Genomic DNA, 18,282 nt, shown 5'->3' on the forward strand with positions numbered 1-18,282 from the left:
CAGAACACAGAACATCTGGGACTACTGAGATATCATCTTGTGGCATTGGCTGCCTTTTTTTTTTTTTTTTTTTTTTTTTTTTTAACGGGTTTCTCTGTAACAACTTCATGATGTTTTTCCTGGGAGGACAACTGTCTCATTTTATGCTAATGTTCTTGAAAGGATTTCCTTTTCACCTTTCTCTGTTAAATTCCTCCCAAATGTCTCTCTGACGCTTAACCTGCAAGTCTCCCTATTCAACAAACCAAAGCAAAATGCTGGTTTGAATAAGCTCAGGATGCATTGATGTCATTTCTGAATATTAGCAGGCCACATGATACTACCAACTTTATTTGATCCCATTTGCTGAAGCAGCCTGAATTTCTCAGGGGCAGGTTTTTTTTAATCCCGGTTCATTATTGTTCAAACCCATCAAGTAAATGGCTGTGGAGCGGAAGCCTGAATGGGCTTGTTTAATAGGGAAAGTCATTCATCTGCAGCATAGCAACTCTGCAGCAAGGCTATCTTCCCTCCTGCTTCTTACTGAGTCTGCATCAGCAGTGATATTAAACCCTGGTAGGGAAATGCTGGGGAGAGTAGATGTTTACCTTCACACTAACTGCTTTTGTTCGCTGCAAGAAATCTTTCCAAAGTAAACAGTCTGATTGTTTCTATGGGTCAGCTGCCTATTTTAAATTTATTTCTCATGTATTACTTGGTACTGCTGAGGACACTGGCCCCATTGCAAGCTGTGCTCTTTATCTGAGGCAGCCTCCCACACAGGCCCCAAATGGTAACCTTGGGATCTGTTGATGCTGCATTTGCAGCTCCCTACAGGTCTTATCACTGCTGCTATGGAAAAGCCAAGATAGGCTGTGGAACCGTGGCACCTGCCAGCTTTGGAAAACTAGCCCTAGGGTGTTAGGATGGGCATGACCCTGTGAGCTAGGAGCTGGACTGATCTTCTTTACTCTCCTGATTTGCACCATGTTTGAATTAAGAATCAGACCCTGAAATGGCCTGAACATGGAAGCTCAGTGGAGCCCTGCCAGGTAATGGCAGATGAAGTTCTGCCACTCGAACCTATATTTTTATGCATAAAACTTGCTATTTTTTCCCAGCCTTTGGCAATGCCAGAAAAGTGCCCTAGCTGTGCTTCCCCTGTGAAAGCATAAATGTGAGATCTTGTTGGTGGACACTTGCACCAAAGATGTGGTCAAGGCAGAAAACTGTTGGCATTGGTCACAGTGCCATTTCTGCACCGAGCAACACACGTGGGACCCCAGGCTGTCCCCTGCTCCCTGCCTGCTAAAACCCAACTGAAACTCATTACATACCAGGAATACCAGCATCCCCACAAAGCCTGTGCTGGGCGGAGGAGGAGGCTCTCCTTCTCTCCCTTTTTTCCTTTCCGCCCAGCTTAGCTAGTTCTTTGGCAGAGCCCCAGGACTTGGAAGGGGGGAGCAGAGGGGGGCTTGGGAGGGCAGCAACTTCCCAAGCTTACCCATGGCCTCATTTTGATCTGCAGTACTGCCTGCTCATTTCCACTTCACAGATGCTGCTGAGCTCTGCCACGAAGAGACAAATCCCAGAAGGGGAAGGGAGCGTGGTGGGGAGGGAAGAGATGAAAGCAGAAAAGAGCTGCATTTATTAAGCTGTTTTTCTTTCAGTGAAAAGAAGCATTTATCAGTGATTTCATATGTCATGTGAGATGTGGCTCCCTGCCAATTTCTAAGGATGCAAACAAGGCGCTGACATCATACACTAAATATAGAGCAGTTCTTGCTTTAGGTGAATAAATAATGCAGATGCAAAACCCCAGGTTTTCAGTTACACATTCATTACCATCCATCTGTCAAGTCCTCATCATCAGGAGAAAAACGTCCGACTCCAGCAAGGATTGACAGGTGAAGAATGCAAAACAACTGCAGAAAATAGGTGATTAAGCAGAATTTCCTTGTTCTCGGCTTTTTCCCCCTTATGGCTACATTTCATTTCAGCAGTAATCCATGGTGCAGCTTTTCTAGCACAGCTCTGCTGCCTCCCTCCCCTTCCCTTCGAGCCAAGCTGGAGTGACAAGCCTGGGTGGGGAGAGCCTGAACAATGAACACAGCCAAAATGTGGAAACTTCCCTAGGCACTTAGCAAGGGGAAAAAACAGAAGAAAGAAAACTGGGGGAAAAAAAAAAAAAAAAAAGAAAAAAAAAAAAAAAAAAGGCTAAGATCAGACTGTACAAGCAGTAAAGCAGCAGCATCCCCCAGCAAAGCAGTTTTTTATGCCCTGTCAGAAAGAGATTGTAATTATGGTCTCCCAATGCTAATCATTCTCGACTCCTCTATTGGTTTGGTTTTTTTTTTAAAGCACCCATTTTAACAACCACACAAGCAAACCTGTAACTGGTTCCATGGCATATTATTTTAGCTCTCAGAACGCCCTCCAGGAAGGATTACTATTGGTAATAAAGCTGAATCAATAACTTGCTCCCTTTTCCTCCTTCACATCAAAGGCCTTGAGCAGGAGGAGGCATCCCCAGCCCATCCTTTCTGGGAGAGAACAGAAACAGGAGAGTGGGAAACAAGAAGACAATGCGCCATCAAAGCTGCCGCAAGGTGTTGGATCAATGACAACATCTGCATGAGGGTCTGGGCTACAATAGAAGCTGTTACCATGGAAACAGGTGCAAACGCATCAGGCAGGAAGAAGCAGGCGATGATGAAAGGTGAGAAAGAGAGAGAGAGTATTTTTAGCTCCCTTAGGAGGAACACTATACAATGACATCACCCTATCTCGTTATTAGCACCCGAGCTGTACAACACATTGTGGCACCTGCCCCAGACTGCTAAATGGGAAAATGTTATTATGGATGTGAATTATAAATACTGCAGTGAAACTTGAGCTTGGGAGTTATTAGACATCACTATTCTGTAATAAAGGAGAGGCTTTAATACATTGTGCTGTAGAGATTCACTGTACGGTGTAAGACGCATCATGTCTAGAATTTTAATATTCTCAGAAAGTAATTATGACTCATCCTTTTATTGTTATTAAGAAGCAGAGTGAAAATAATTTTACACATTTGATATCCCACACATCAACAAGCCTTTTGCACTGGAGAAACATGGCCTAATTTTCCAGAGCTCTGCGTGCCAGCATGTTCTGAGTGAATGTGGTAGTAGTCATAGGTGCTCAGCACTGCCAAAAACCCAGCCATCTGTGTCACATGTGAATGAAGCCTCATTAATCTCAAAAATACAAAGTGCATGTTTCACTGCCTGCGTTCAGCTCCTTTGGAAGGGCCAGACCCTTTTTGCAGTTAAGGACCGGTAGATACCCATAACATCTGCTGAAACCCTGATTCCAGGCAGGGAAAAAATTCTGGCAGACAGACATCGCTCCCGGCTGCCAAACAGAGGGGAAAACCTCCAGCCCCGGGGAGTTGAGACAAGCTGGGGTTCATCTGCCTTACGCCAAGAGGTGGGCGCCCGGAGCTCACCGCACCAGAGAGGCTGCAATCACTATTCCTCTCATGCTGCTCACAGCGAAGTCGGAAGGATAAACCCAGAGGAATGTGTGTTCCTTGCGCCTGCAGAACTCAGAGCCCGCTCCCAGCGCTGGAATGACTATCGATAAACGCCGCGCTCGGCCAGAGCGCGTCGGGGGCAGCGGGGCCTGCCACTGGAGATAGGCGGGCGCCGAAGTTCCCAGCCCGCGCCGACAGGCACCGGCGCTGCCAACAGAGCGGCGGGTGAGCGCCGGGGCGCGCCCGGCCCTTCGCCCTGTGCGCGGCGGAGCACGAGGGCGCGCAGCGCGCCGCTTTCGCCCTCCGGCCGGAGCCTGCGTCCGCGGGCCGGAGCAGGGGCGGGTGACCGGGGCGGCACCGGGAGCCGACGCCGAGGGCGCAGGGCAGGCGGTGGAGCGCGGCCTGGCTGCAAGGAGCCGGCCGGGCTGATGTCATGCTGTGGCCGTCCTCCTCGGTGAGCTAAATATACCCTCCCTGCGCCCCACCGCCTGTGCCGGGAGCACGGGCGGGCCGGGGGCAGCGGCGAGAGGCCGGGGGCACAGCTGAAGCCCTGGCCTCGCCTGCCCTGCCATAAAAGGCACTGGTGCACAACCCAGCCAACTGGGGAAACAGAGCAAGAAATAGCACAGGCACCGTGGTGGGTGACAAGAAACGCGAGCGAGCCAGGGAGTTACCGCCTAGCGGCAGGCAGAGGGGGCTTACAAGCTTGCTTACGAGCAAGGACATCTGGTAGCAAAACCTGATTTTCTTTTCGGTTTGGTTTTTTTCCACCGTGCGATTACGATGTGCGCTCTTTTCTCTGTTTGAGCTATCTTTCTTACCAGAAGATCTGACTCTTTACTGACACTGCACAGCTCAGGCCGCAGAGGGTCCCATAGGGCACATCTACAAAGAAGGGTAGAAAAGGTGAGTGAATTTAGCTGAACCTGAAATTACAACACCTGAAAACATTTTATTTCCTAGTCTAAACGCAACCCTCTTTCTCCAACGTCCCTGAGCCTATTGTACCTAATCCTCATGATGATTAACCAGACCATGCCTGAAACAGCAGCTTTTTTAAAATTATATCACCGGCTAACTTGAACTATTCTGCACATCAGCTTCACTCATCTTAACCTTGCCCCCATTTCCTAGTTAAGCTAATGCCCAGCATAATGCTGAATTGCTTCTGCTTTCTTCCTGGCACCTCTTTTTTTGGCACGTCTCATTTTATTTTTGAGGAAGGAGGTTACTGTTCTACATCTTACAGTATTAGCGCTGGATATAGATGAAACAATATTTCATGTGACTTATCATATAATTTGTCTTATATGTTAGCTTTGGCACTGCCAGCATTGTAGTTATGCCAGTAGAGAAACTTTGATCTGAGTGTAAAACTCAGCCGGGCTTGATGTAGGGTTGCAGAAAATAATTTCAAATATGAAAAATCTAGCCTGTGCTTTTGGGGATACAAATGATACCCTAAATGTCACATTTTCTAGGAGGTATGACCTCTCTGCTAAAATCAAGTACCATTTTAGGACAACATTAGGAGTCACTCTGGGCACGTGTGGAATTCACTAGACACATTTTGGGCACTGCCCCAATCTGAATCACTGCAGTCGTGGACATGTATGGCTCAAGAGACCATCCAGCTCCTCTTCCCCTCCCCTTCCCTCTCTTTCTAGCTGATAGCCCGACTGATATGTGTTTAACCTTTTGAAAATATTTTTGGTGACAGGAACAGCCCTCAGCCAGGGCTCACCTCACTTGCTAGTTACAGCATGTTTTTCTCTAGCTGTAACCCAGCTCATTCTGACTGAGAAAGAGCTCAGCTTCTCTGCCTACCTGAAGACTAGTTGGTCTAATGGCAATCCTTAGATGTTTGACATGCTACCACGTCTGCCCTCGTCCTCCAGTCATCCACCCTGAACAAACCAGTTGTTTCAATCTCTCCCTGTAAGCCGGGTCTTCGAGGCTACCACCATGCCCCTCTCTGTTCCATGCTCACCTGCATCATCCCTGAACCAGCAGGATGCTATTCTCTGCCCAGCTCAGTCTTGATGAGGGACAACTGATGATTTCCCCAAACCCACATCTGGCATGACCTCTGGGCCCTTCCCCATTCCAGACCTCTGCCTTCTGCCTTGCCACTCACCCATACCCACCCTGCTCTGCAGCTGCCAGCCTGGCGCTTCTCCACAGCATCATTCCATGTTTGAGTCCACCTTCTAAGTGAGTGCTGAGCACTCCCCTGTATTGAATTTCAGTTTATTGATCTCAGACCGTTTCTCCCATTTGCCAAGACCACTTTGACTTCCAGCCCTACAAAGTGCTTGCAGAGTGCGCTTCCCCACCTGGAGGAAGGTGTACTTTCTATTCCATTATGCTCCTCATTAACAATATAAACAATGGCAGCACTATCCAGCACTGTCTGCTTGCTTGCTGCTCTCCCTTCCCTTCCACCTCTCTAGGTACCAGGGCAGTGAGCACTCTTGCCCAAGAGACAGAAAAGACATGGGCTTACCACCTGGGTAACAGCAGTGCCCTGAAAACAGGGGCTAATGCACACTGTCCCATGCTCAGCCTCTTGTTGCTAGCAGGATCAGGCATTAGGACCTCTTGCCTCCATCCACAGTCAAAAACCTGCTCGCTTGTGCAGCGTGCATGCATGGGGGTGTTGAACCACAAGCTCGCTGCTAGAAGACAAGAGGGGATTGGTTTGGCTCGGCAGGACTGCTGAAGGTCAGACTACTAGAAATGTTTACTGAGCCAGTTTGTGCAGCTTCAGCTCACGCTTGCCAGGGCCCCAGCTGAACAATTAAAGGAAAGATCAGTTCAGTCGCAGGTTGCAGCACACTCACGGCCCTGCCTTCATTGAATAAAATAAATCATTCACACTGATTCTCTAATCAACCCAATCCTCAGAGGTGTAAATTATGCTGGCAGGTGTATAATCAGTGAAGTTTCCAAATTAACCTAAAAAAACCCAAAGAACCGCCTGAGTCTCTCAGCATTGGCTGCGCTGAGCAAAGGCTGCCTAAAACAAGTGCAACACAAAACTGGGTGGCAGCAACTCTGCCTTGCAAAACCTGGTAGAAAAACAACCATCCTGGAACCTAGAGCTTTGGTTCAAAAGGATGATGCTCCAGCCCAGGCTGTCCTTTCCTCACTGATCCTGCCCAGAGGCTCGGGGCATGCCTTGTTCGCATGGAAATCCCATCAGGATCCTACATCTCTACAGAAGCATCTTAGGAAAGGTCCTAATCCTTTCAGCCAGCAGACCTGTAGACAGGAAATACACTATAGCACATGACTAGGAATAAAATACAGAGTGCAGGGGTATGGCCATCAGTTGGTGTCACCCTCTGCTGAATGCACCCCTGACAGCAGCCAAAGTCTGGCTGTTGGTCGGAAGGGGACACCAGCTTGGCAGTCTCAGCTTGATTTTGTCTCCTCATTGCTTCTGTGGTGGGAAACACCAGTGTTCCTTGAAGAACTGACAGCACCCAGCAGACAGCCAATGTTGTTCACCCACTGACCCAGGTCTGCAAAGGAATTTGGAACTACTGTATTTATTCTCTATAGAGATGCGGGTTGAAATAATTTACTGCTGTGGACTGAATGAGAAAAAAGAGATGTCAGGATTCTAAGTGCAGCATTTGGAGATGTTAGAGGAAAGCAGCGAAACAAAGCAGAAAAACCTGAGTTAAAAGCATATATTCTGCTCAGCCTGGGGGGACAAAAAGTGTTCGGCTGGGCCCCAGCCTATTGTTTTACATAGCCACTGTTTTATTGTGTAAAATAAAAATAAAATGGATTCCAGCAAATAATGGTAAATATTTGATGATATAATTATGTCTTATTAATGCAATGTTCTTTCTTTTGCAAATTAAATTTTCACAAGAATTCATCACCCATTTAATTTTTATTATTTAGGCCATGAGTATGTCACAGATGTTTGTTATGTACTTTCATAACCATTTGATTAATATTAAATGTTTAAAATAAAAACTCCATTTATATTTCAGTTATAATGGCCCTATGAAAATATTACAAATACAAGTTGGTATTTATGGCCTGCATTAACTCTTAGTACTACTTTTGATATTTTTATTGCTATACAGGACTTGCACAGTTCATTACATATGAAAAATAGTTTAATTTTCAGGAGCTTTGTAATGATCCGTAAACTGAAGAATTTTCCTTGCCATGCCACAGAAACCCTTTCAGTACTCCTGATTGCACCTCTTTTATCCTGAAGAAGGCAGACCCAAGGAAGGTAGAAATCTACCCTATTTATATGTATGGCTTAAGAAAGGATCTCTTAAAAGGCATGAATGCAGGTGGTATAAGGTTAGAAAATCCTCAAATACACAGCTCCTCTTCATCCAAATGTACAGATATGGACTATGACTGGGCAGGAATTGGGGGAGAGCGTTAACCATCAGGAGTTATCTCCTGGGTTTGGATGTGGTAATAAACTGAACCCAGTCTGTCTGACAGTTACCACGCACACAAAAAAGCTCCTTCTGGCCACTTTACAGCAGGCGGCTGCTGTGGGTTTCAGTCTCCAAAAATGCCCAGGAGCAGGCTCCCCTGCAGCATCCAGGAGCAGCATTAGGTTTTCTACTCCAGCAGCTCAGGCACTTTCAAGTGCATATTCTCAGAAGGATAAAAAGCAGTGCAGTCATTAGTGTGTCTGTGTAGGATGTTGGACCTAAACCTCTGAAGGCCTTACCTTCCTTTAGCTGCACCAGGTTGGTGCTCTGTCAGCTTTGACAACATCTTTGGAGACTTAAAGTGTCACTATATCTCCTGCCCCACAGGCTCCTCCTACAGAACTTCCTTCTTCCCAGCTGCGTTTATGCTGGATTTCACCTACATGGTCACCTGTTACCTGCTGGAAGAAAATTAAATCCCAGGATTTGCTAAGCATCCTAATGTCAGCAGGAAACATGGAGCTGCAGCTAACAGCATCCATGCCCACCACCACTTCCACTGGAAAATGACAGGATGACCAGGCAGATAGGCTTTCCTAGCCCAGCTTTCTCTTAGCAACCTGGAAGTCACATGCTTATATCCAGCTGCCTTGGGCTTTTATGAGGCGTGGTGGACTCCTGCCACTCACCTTGTGCTCATTTATAGTGGTGCACAGTGAAAGCAAAACCTCTCTTGTCTGTCCTGATGGCTTCCTAAATGCATTTTCTTGCTACACCTGACTACCTGAGGCAAGTACAAGAAAGACAAGGAGGACCTGGAGAAGGTCCAGCAGAGGCCCAAAGAGAAAGGGTCTGGGTGGGACATCTCTCTTTTGATGTAAGACTGTGGGACCTGTTTAATCTGGAGAAGAGAAGGCTGAGAGGGGACCTCATTAATGCATATAAATATTTCACAGGTGGGTATCAAAAGGAAGGTGTCAAACTCTTTTCAGTGATGCCCAGCGGCAGGGCTGGGAGCAATGGCCATAAACTGAAACGTAAGTTCTGCCTCAACATGCGGGAGAACTTCTTTACGTAGAGGGTGGCAGAGCACTGGAAGAGGCTGCCCAGGGAGCTCATGGAGTCTCCTTGTCTGGACACCTTCAAAACCCACCTGGATGCATTCCTGTGTCACTTGCACAAGATGACCCTGCCGTGGCAGGAGGGTTAGACTAGATGATGGACCAGAGGTCCCTTCCAACCCAAACAATTCTGTGGTTCTGTGAAGTAGCTGCAATGGTGGGTCTATACAGAAGCAGTATGTGCCTCACCTGGATGAAGCCAACAAATGGTGCCAGGCTTTAGAAAGTTAAACAGTCCTTCTAAATATTCTCCACTCCTCTGTTTCTGAAAGGCTGCCAGCCAGCCATCCTGCCTCTGTGGTGGGTAGTGCCCCCTGAGATTTGGATTTTGCTAGGCAGAGTGAGCAGACACAGCTACCAACAAAAGAAGTGGATTCTCCTCAGAGGCTGCTGAAGGGACAGTTCAAATAAGCACAGAAAATGCTCCTGAAGGTACAGTGGTTTAGGTACCAGAAGTAAAAGCAGTAGTCTCTCCCTGTACCACCAGCACACGCTCTGCAGAGCTCATCCTGATTCTCATTTTTGTTCTCCAGTTCCTGGGTGTGTATCAGGCGTGGCTTTTCACTGAACTGAAACCTCTCATCTCTGGTGATGTTTAGCAAAACATTTTCTTCCTGAGTCTGGTTTGGGAACTTTTGGGCTGTAAGAGACAGCCTATGCACAGGCTTTCATGTGTTGTTTCCACCCCTTCCCACTCTCAGCCACATGCCCATGCTGTCTGCCTCCACATGAGAAGATCACTGGAGGAAACACAAGCTGTGTGTGGCCATGACCCTGTCATTGCAGCCCACTGTGGGTTGCTAGATCTGAGAAAGTGAATCCAGACCTTAGTTTGCCTAGGTAGGGGAGCCAGGACCCCATTTCTAAGTGCCGTTGAAAGCCCTGCTGGGAGCAGGGACCTTCTCTCACTGCCAGAACAAGATGTGCTTTGTTTTCTTCCAAAGCTGCCATCTCAGAAAGCAGGAGGGAAGCGGTGCCCAGCAGTGGCCAGGGGCTGGTGGCTGCAAGCTGGCTGGCAGGGCACCTGGAAGGAGGTTTGTGTCCTTTCACCCCTGACACTGCTTTCCACTCACTGGGCTACTGTTTCCATTTAGGGCAAAGCAGTCCATGTTTCTCAGCTACCATCATAAAACAGGTTAGAGGGTGTCAAAGTGGGAGACTTGATTAATTTGGTTTGTAGGTAACAGCTGCCGTGGAAAATAGAAGGCTGTTTGGCCCCTGGTCCCATTGTGCATCTCTGCTAAATTGAAGGGAAGCCTTCCTCCCTTCAAAAACTGTGCTTCCCTTCAGCTGTTGTGTTTCAGAATCTTTGGAAAGAAACACAGTTCCAGTATGGAAACCATCAGCAAGAGCCTGGGACAACAACCTAATTACACTGTTAAAAATACTCAGTCCTTTGAACAAACTGAAAAGATTTTTTCTTACATACTAGGAGAAAAGATGCAGCTGCATTATCAGTTTCAGTGAGGGCTAGACTTTGCCCCACAGGAACAAAGACAAGGACAGAGGGAGTGAAGCCCATTGAGTCCCTTTGCCCTATATCATTCCCAAAGTGCAGAGCCCAGCTGTTTCCGGAGGTGCTGCCATGCTGGGCTCTGCAGCAGCCAGGGCCATTGGGCTGCCTCCTGTGAGCTTTGTTTGTTTCTGGAAACTGAAATGCCTCAGCTTCCAAATCATGACAGGAGATGATGCTTTACTTAGGGTTGAAATTTGAGCCAAAATCTATTCCCGGCAATGACTTGAAGGTCATGCACCAGTAAAGAGTTCCTACCCCAACGGTATGTGCTATTAGACAGATGCGGCTGTTGCTCTTTCTCTGACAGTGACAGATTTTAGGCCACCCTTTCATGGGTGTGTTTGTTTTCTCCTCCAGTCTGCACTGCTCTCCTAATCTGTGCCCCCAACTCAAGTTTCACTCGCTTGTGCCCTCCCCAAAGGGATGTGATTAAGCACAGCTAGTGCAGAACTTTACAGTAACAGCAAATTCCTTCGTGCCTGCAGAGTTCACCAGCAATGAGATGGCAATGTGACTTTGCAAGCATGCCTTGCATAGCTTCTCGTCTTCATATCCCCCGAGGTGAGCAATGCAGTTCAGACACAGCCCTTGCACCTGTCACAGGAGCTGGGGACAGCCTAGGGGACTCAGAAGTGGAAGCCAGTCAGCAGACCCATGAGAAGTGACCATGGAGACATGTCCTATCGCTGTCCTTTCCCAGCTGGCGGGATGCAGCACGGCACACTGACCTCTGGGGTGGCTGTGAGGAGCACAGCTCTGGTTCGCAGCGCTAAGAGTCTGGCTCCCTTTCTTGAGAACATGACAAATATCCTTCACGGGGCAAGGATTGTTCTTCACACTGCGGAGGAGTCCAGGCGCCCACAATAGAGAGGTAGCTTATAACCAAATCCCATTCCTCCTCACTCTTCTCTGGAATAACTCACCCATCATGCAGAACAGAGAGGCACCAAGCTTGCACAGGGCTGCACTGTTGCCCCCACCCAGCCCACACGACTCTGGTGCCTCTGCATCTCAAGAAGATGATTTTTTTAAGGCAGCTCTCTGTAGGCATTTGGCATGTAAGGAGACATCAGTAAGAAATGAAGAAAGCTGAGTATTATGAATGGTGGCCACAGGATGGGCAAGTCAATCAGGGATAAATTTGGAGTAAAGAAAGAGGAGCCTGGTGCACTACTTGTCCCTGTGGTCAGAGCTGGATTAGAGCAAACAGTTGGTTGTATTTATAAACTTCACAACACCCTGCTGTGCCTGAAGAAGAGGAGAGAGGAAGGATCACAAGACCCTCAGTGGCTGGGGCTTGGGAAAGGAAGTCTCTGAAATACGAATGCTGGACATTCTCTTCCCCTCCCCCCAGGGTGAAGATTTTCCACAGTGTCACTCCTGCTGTCACTCACAGTGGGAGCACCCTGGCGATCTGATACTCACCCCAAAACCCTCAGGAGAGTTTTTCTTGTGCCTAGAGACCCAACCTGAATGCAGGCAGGGAGAAATCTGCTCCTCCGGTCCCTGCCCCTCACCCCCTGCTGCCTCCAAGGGCTGGTGGAGCTAATTGATTCATTATTAGTACAGTCCTTCTCGGTCTGGGTCTGTGTTTATGTTTACTTTCAGGAGCTAGAGATGGTACAGATGGCTAATTTGTTTGTTCGGTATTGTTCTTCCTAGCTGCCTAAAGCTGTTTTTGTACTTCTGTATTTGTCATGGTTACTGCATACTCAAAATCTCAAGTGCCTCTTTTCCTGTGTGATGGAAAGCTTACCGAGTATCGGCTGAAAAGTCACGACTGCTCAGAAGGATTCTCTCTTTTGTCCCTTTGTCCGGCAGTACCCCCCACTGCCTTTGTTTAGGGGGGGAGTTCTGGGAGGCGGAGGGCCAGCTACAGTCCGGAGGTTTCCCAGAACATCCAGAAAACATGGACAATGGGCTTTTCCCTGGCTCTGAGAGCCTCCAGGATGGGTCACCTTCCGTGCCGGTTAGCAAGGAACATGGGCAGGGACTAGTGCTGCTGGCAGGAGAAATGGTGGTGGTGGGGAGGGAAGCAGCTGCATTTGATCACACAGTATCGCAGCCCAGTTGCTGCTGGTGGGAAGAACAAGCCTGCTGATTAGCATTCCCAAGAATACAATTAGGAAACAGGGCTATTTTCAGCGGTGTCCCCTCGCAAGGCTTGTAAAGACACGAGCGCAAAGAAGCCCGGAGTAGGCGCTTCCTCCACCGCAGGCACTGGATGGCTTATATTAGCACAATGCTCCAAATCCCCTGTAAGTCCTCCCAGAAAGGGAGAGTAAATATAGTTTGTCAAACAGTTATCTTTAGCACACTGTCTCGTCTGCCAGCATGGATCTTTCTGCATGACCTCCTGCTAAGTCAGGGCAATTTCTTTTCGTTCGCTTATTCCTGCCTGCGATGCCATTCCTGGAGGGGAACTGGGGCTCCCTAGGGGTGGGGGGAGACTGGTTCCACCTCGTCTCACTGACCAGCCTCGGTATGGACATCGCTGGGTCATTGACCTCTAAACCCGGTTTTCCCCATCTGCTTTAAGAGGGGGAAAAAAAAAAGAAAAAAGGAAGATCACACAAAAGGAGGGTGAAGGGAAAGCAAGCTGGCTCTGCTGGGGACCCCCTCTGAACTCCAGCAGGCAAGGGACATGCTGAGTCCACCCCTCTGCAACAGATTCTCTGTGATGATGGGGCGGTGATGGAAGAAGAAACGCAAGGAGATTTTCCAGGGTCTGAAACCAGCCCTACTTCACACTGCTGCTTAGACAGCAGTCTCTCCCTGCCCAGCCTTGCTTTGGCACCACTTCTGTCATGCCACTGCCCATGAACACACACACAGTCCTCCACCGGGCCAAGCTGCCTCTGACCTGCCAACTGCACAAGCAGTAGCACAAGCACAATGAGGGCAAGTCCCACCTTTGGGGGTTTGCTCAGCCTGGGACAATTGTGCCTGGCTCATGGGCCATGCATGGGGTGCTGGCAAGGCTGGCACATCCCAAGGCAGTAACTAAACCCCTTTGAGCTGAAAAGGGGATGTGTGGGAAATGGGGCCCTGCACACTAGCAGGCACCTTGCCTGCAAGCGTCCTTTTTTGTAGCAAAGACAAGAATGAAGGCTCAGAGCTGACAGCAGCTCTGGCCACCCACCAGCTGCCCCGTAAACTGGGGTGCTGCAGCAGGGGGAACCCCCTGCCCCTGGGTCTGCAGTCCCTGCCCCACTACAGGGCAGGCCCCTCACAACAAGCAGCTATCTGGACAACTTGATAGCACCCAGCAGCCAAAAAACCCTGATCCAGGCTATACCAGAAAGTCAGGTAGAGATTGCCTTCCCTGGGGAAGCTGGAGCAGGGAGAAGGCAGGCAGCCCCAGCATGCTGTGCCCACAGGAGCGCTGGGTTTCGCAGGAGGTCTCCTGTGTCCATTTCAGTGGGCAGTGATGTGCCTCTGTACAAAAATCCATATGTCTGAGCCACTAATTTTCAAACAAATCATTTCCTTTTTATTAATCTCAGTGGAGTCTCATCTCTTCAGGATACTGCCACAGGCAAGTGGTGTAGCACAAAGCTCAGAGACTCCGCTGTAATGAAAAGGGGGAGATTAGAGAGTTAATGGCCCCAGCTGCTACTATAAGCTTTACTCTCCGGGCTGCACTCAGATGGAGAGGCATCATATTGCAGCTCCTTCCCCTGTGCCACTCTCTACGTGGTTGGGGAGCTCTCCAGGACAAGAACAACATCGTTTTGTTGCTGTCTGCCAGACGGAGAAACCGAACCGCGCTCTTTCATCGGGAGCCCCCCCTGCTTCCTTCTGCACTACTGAACAGAGCTCCTCCTATCTCACCGAGCCCAGGTCCCCGTCTCTGCTGTGCTGCTGTACACGTACAGCAGCTTCATCTTGGGGGAAAGGAGGCCATTGTGGGGCCTGGTGAGCTGCTGCTTATCCCACAGGTGTTGAGAGGGACCAGCTGTCCCATGGGTGGCTGCATTTAACCTCTCAAATGCAGCAGGTCAAATGCAGGGATGCCGCTCACCTCTCTGCATGCAGGACACTTCTCAGCCCTCCTTTCTCTGAAAAGGCCTTCTCCAGGCACCTCGTGGTGCCTCCTGATGGAGGTGGAGCTACCCCCTTGCAATTCTCCCCCTCCCAGTGCGTGCCAAAATGTGCTGCCTTTGCTCTGCGCAGCCCTTCGGTGCTTCCCCAGCTCCCCTCAGTAGGAAAATGATATTAGGATCAGCCACAGGGCTCCCTGATCCGGCACAGCTCCACTCCAGCCAGCTATGACACGATGGTCAGCATTACTCCGAGGTGATTTCCCCAGGGTTTCCTGAGATGCCGGTGCACACACGCGGCACAGACATGCCAGCAGACAGAAAACCTCTTGGAGAGCATGTCCAATGATTCAAATGAAGCTCACTACTCCAGCTCAGTTCTCTGGTTTATCCTTTTCCTTAACTTCGAGGCAATTCCTGACTCTGTCGTAACTTCCATGTGCCGGACCCAGTTATGCTTGCCCCAGTTCCTGCCTTCAGCTCTCCAGTGGGCTTGAGGATAACAGAGCACACCCCGGTACTGGAGTCCAGCCACCCCCACCCCTGATCCTGACATTGTTTGCATCCCAGAACTCACAAAACTCTTTCCCATTAGGACACTGCTAAGGAGACAGCAACAGTAAGAAATGGCTTCAAGAAATTCTCTCAGCCTTTCCTATTTATTGCAGAACAGTGAGATGCCAGTACCAATGAGCAAAGTGTGAGATTCTGCTTGGAAACATGATGGTTTTCTCTTGTTATTCATGAAAAAGGATTGTATTTCCCAGGTAAATTAACTTGAAAAACATTTCTAAAGTTAGTTTAAGTGTGAATGTTTCAATAACATTTCTTGCTTGTTTTTCAAAAGGCAAATTAAACTTGCAGTGACAGCAAAAACGCTTTTGCCTTTATTTGAAGGGAAAGAAATGCTATGAAATGCAAAGGCAGACCTATGGGTCAAGGCCTTCACTCCTTCAATTCTGCACTTCCTTCTGATTATTCTGAAAAGTAGACAGGACATACCTAGCGTGGAGACAAAAGTCCTCCTACGCTGGACCCAGCATTTTATTTGGCCACCCCCTGCCCCTTTACTCCCCAGTTTTTCTCAAGACGTGGTTGTGAAAAACTTGAGGATGGAGCAACTTTGCTCTGCTCAGATCCAGATTGCTCTTCTGCTTTATCTGAACATAGAAAGTACCCTGAAAGAACCAACATTTCTTCTGAATTATTTATAGTTTATGGAAATTATAATAACATAGAAATCTGCAATGATTTAATTAATTATGGATAAGTAACAAGGTAATGCTAGCAATATATTTAACTGAAAAACCTATTTATAATAAAATGATTTCTTATAAATAATTGAAGCAAAACTGTCTGTGTCGTAACTCGTAATTTACATTTAAGTCCTGATTCTTCTCACATTTCTGGTGAAACTTTACTCATAGGAATGCTCCCATGGAGCTGATGAAGTCAATGACAGAGCTGTTGGTAGGATGGAATCCAGTTTAGAATTAGAAGAACAGATTCCAAAAGAAAAATGTTGCTTTTTCTATTCTGTTGCTTAAACTAAGGGTCAGTAATTCAGTCCCTAAGAGAGGAGCTTTGCTTTTTTCCTTGGTGAGGAAATTCATCCTTATTTGCCTTTCTTAATCCCATTTTAAAAGCAAATGAAGCCCAGATGACACCAAATTTCACAAGTATTGCGTGCCATTTCCTTAAACCGCTCTTGCCCGACAGCTCCTGGCAATTTGGACCCTCACTGATACACTTGTGGGTACCATGGCAAAGCCCAAAATTTGGTTACTGAGCAGTGATGGGAGAAAGAGCACCTGAAGGAGTATGCCATGTATCAGCTAAGCAAGAGGAATCAAATTCAGACTGCCTTTGCCAGGCTCTCCCTGGTGAGTATTTCAGTGAACTTGGGGATTGCAAGATGTTCCCCTTTCATTTTGTCCCTTTTCAAGAAGGTGATAGTAAAGAACAATCTTTTCTATCTACTGTGAGTTCAGTGAAGCATTCACTTTAAGTATCTTGGCATCTCTCAACAGGCAAAGGTTGAGCCTCAAGGAGTGAAGGGTTTCAGTCCAGGCCCTGTTGTCAGTTTTCTTTCATGGACCTCAGAACTTTGCACACTTGAGAATTTGTGAGCTCCAAAAGGTGTCCCACTCAGGGAGATACTGGTGGCAGCCCGCTGGAGTCCAGAAGAGCTCAAAGGACCTTACATTGGACCACTGTTCATAGGGTTGTGAGATGACTGGCTTTAGTAATCAACAAATTTCCATCCTGGACACAATCTGGGTCAGTAATTACTGGAATTTTCCAAAGTCCAGTAATAACGATAGTGTTCCACACTGGCTACAATTCAGGTAAGGAAAGTTCCAAGGCTGTCAGGGAATGACTGATTATTCCTGCTCTCTTCACCAGCTCGGCCACGCAAGAGTTCCTGGTACAATCAAGGGATGCTTCATTGGCCAACTCTTTATACAGAGCCCAAGGCCTGATAGGAATCCTTTAGATCACCAAGTGGTCCAGAGGAGTGGGGGTAAATGCACCGTGACAGTCAGGATGAAATGGGCCATGCCACAGCACCTCTTTGGAGCTGATTGGAGAGAGCTTAAACAATCTCTGAGGGTGCACGCAGTGAGAAGGGTCAATACAGCTGAGACCCAGCCCTCTCAGACAGCCCTTCCCCTCCAGGCACCTCTCAAGGCTCTCCCACCAGGAGGGTGCCCTTGGCAGTAGGAGAAGGGAAAAGAGCAGGCTGGCAGGGCTGGTACTCCTGTCCCTCTGCAGCCAGGGAGCAGCTAAAAAGGGAAACCGGAAGCTTTCTTACACAAGCCACATTTGTTGGCATTGCTCCAGTGCTTCTTGGATTGTTATCCATCAAAAGCAGCACTGAAATTGGCACTCTTCACAGAAAAGGAAGGGATCCACCTCAAAACACTAAATGTCAGGAAACTTTTGTGACACAGAATGAAGGAACACACGCTGGCACTGCAGTTCAAAATGTTCCTGCTCAGAAGATAACCGGGAAGCAGCATGGCTTGTTCACACCTTCCACCAGAGCCAGGGCCACAGAAAACCCCCAGAGCCCTTGCTGCGAGCCCTCCCAGAGGGGTGGCCAGAGGCCGAATGACTAACCAGAGTGCACCACCATTCCCAGAAAGTCTTACTAGCTGGAGAGCCTTCCCATTAACAAGCAGATTTCAGGAAATACCCAAATTGTGCAGGAAAGGAGCTGAAATCAGTCATCCACCTTCACAAGTAAATTTTAACACAGTCCGACAAAGAGGTCTAGACAAAGAGCCACAGTAACCCAAGGAAGCAGAGCTGGTAAGATAAAATAACCGTTTGGATTATCAAAATATTAATTTGGAGCATAAAGGAGCTGGTTCAGTTAAGGGCACAGGTTATTTGTCTCTCCAAAGCAAAGCAGAGGGCTTACACGAATGGAAGAGCTCACAGGATGAAAGTAAACATCAAAATAGTAATTAAAAAGCACATCTGAAAATGTTTATCATGGTTTGTATCCTCCAAGAAAAGCAGAATGGATGTCAAAGCAGCATTTCTGAACTAATTAGAGCAAGTTAAAGCCCCAGCTGGGCCCATGCATCCCCCTTCTTTCCAGGTGCAGGGAAGCCCATACCCAGTGCCATCACTGCATGACGTGTCGTGCTGCCCAGAGTTAGTAACGACAGCA

The sequence above is a fragment of the Hirundo rustica genome, chromosome 3, assembly GCF_015227805.2.
Source record: "Hirundo rustica isolate bHirRus1 chromosome 3, bHirRus1.pri.v3, whole genome shotgun sequence".
NCBI lineage: Eukaryota > Metazoa > Chordata > Aves > Passeriformes > Hirundinidae > Hirundo > Hirundo rustica.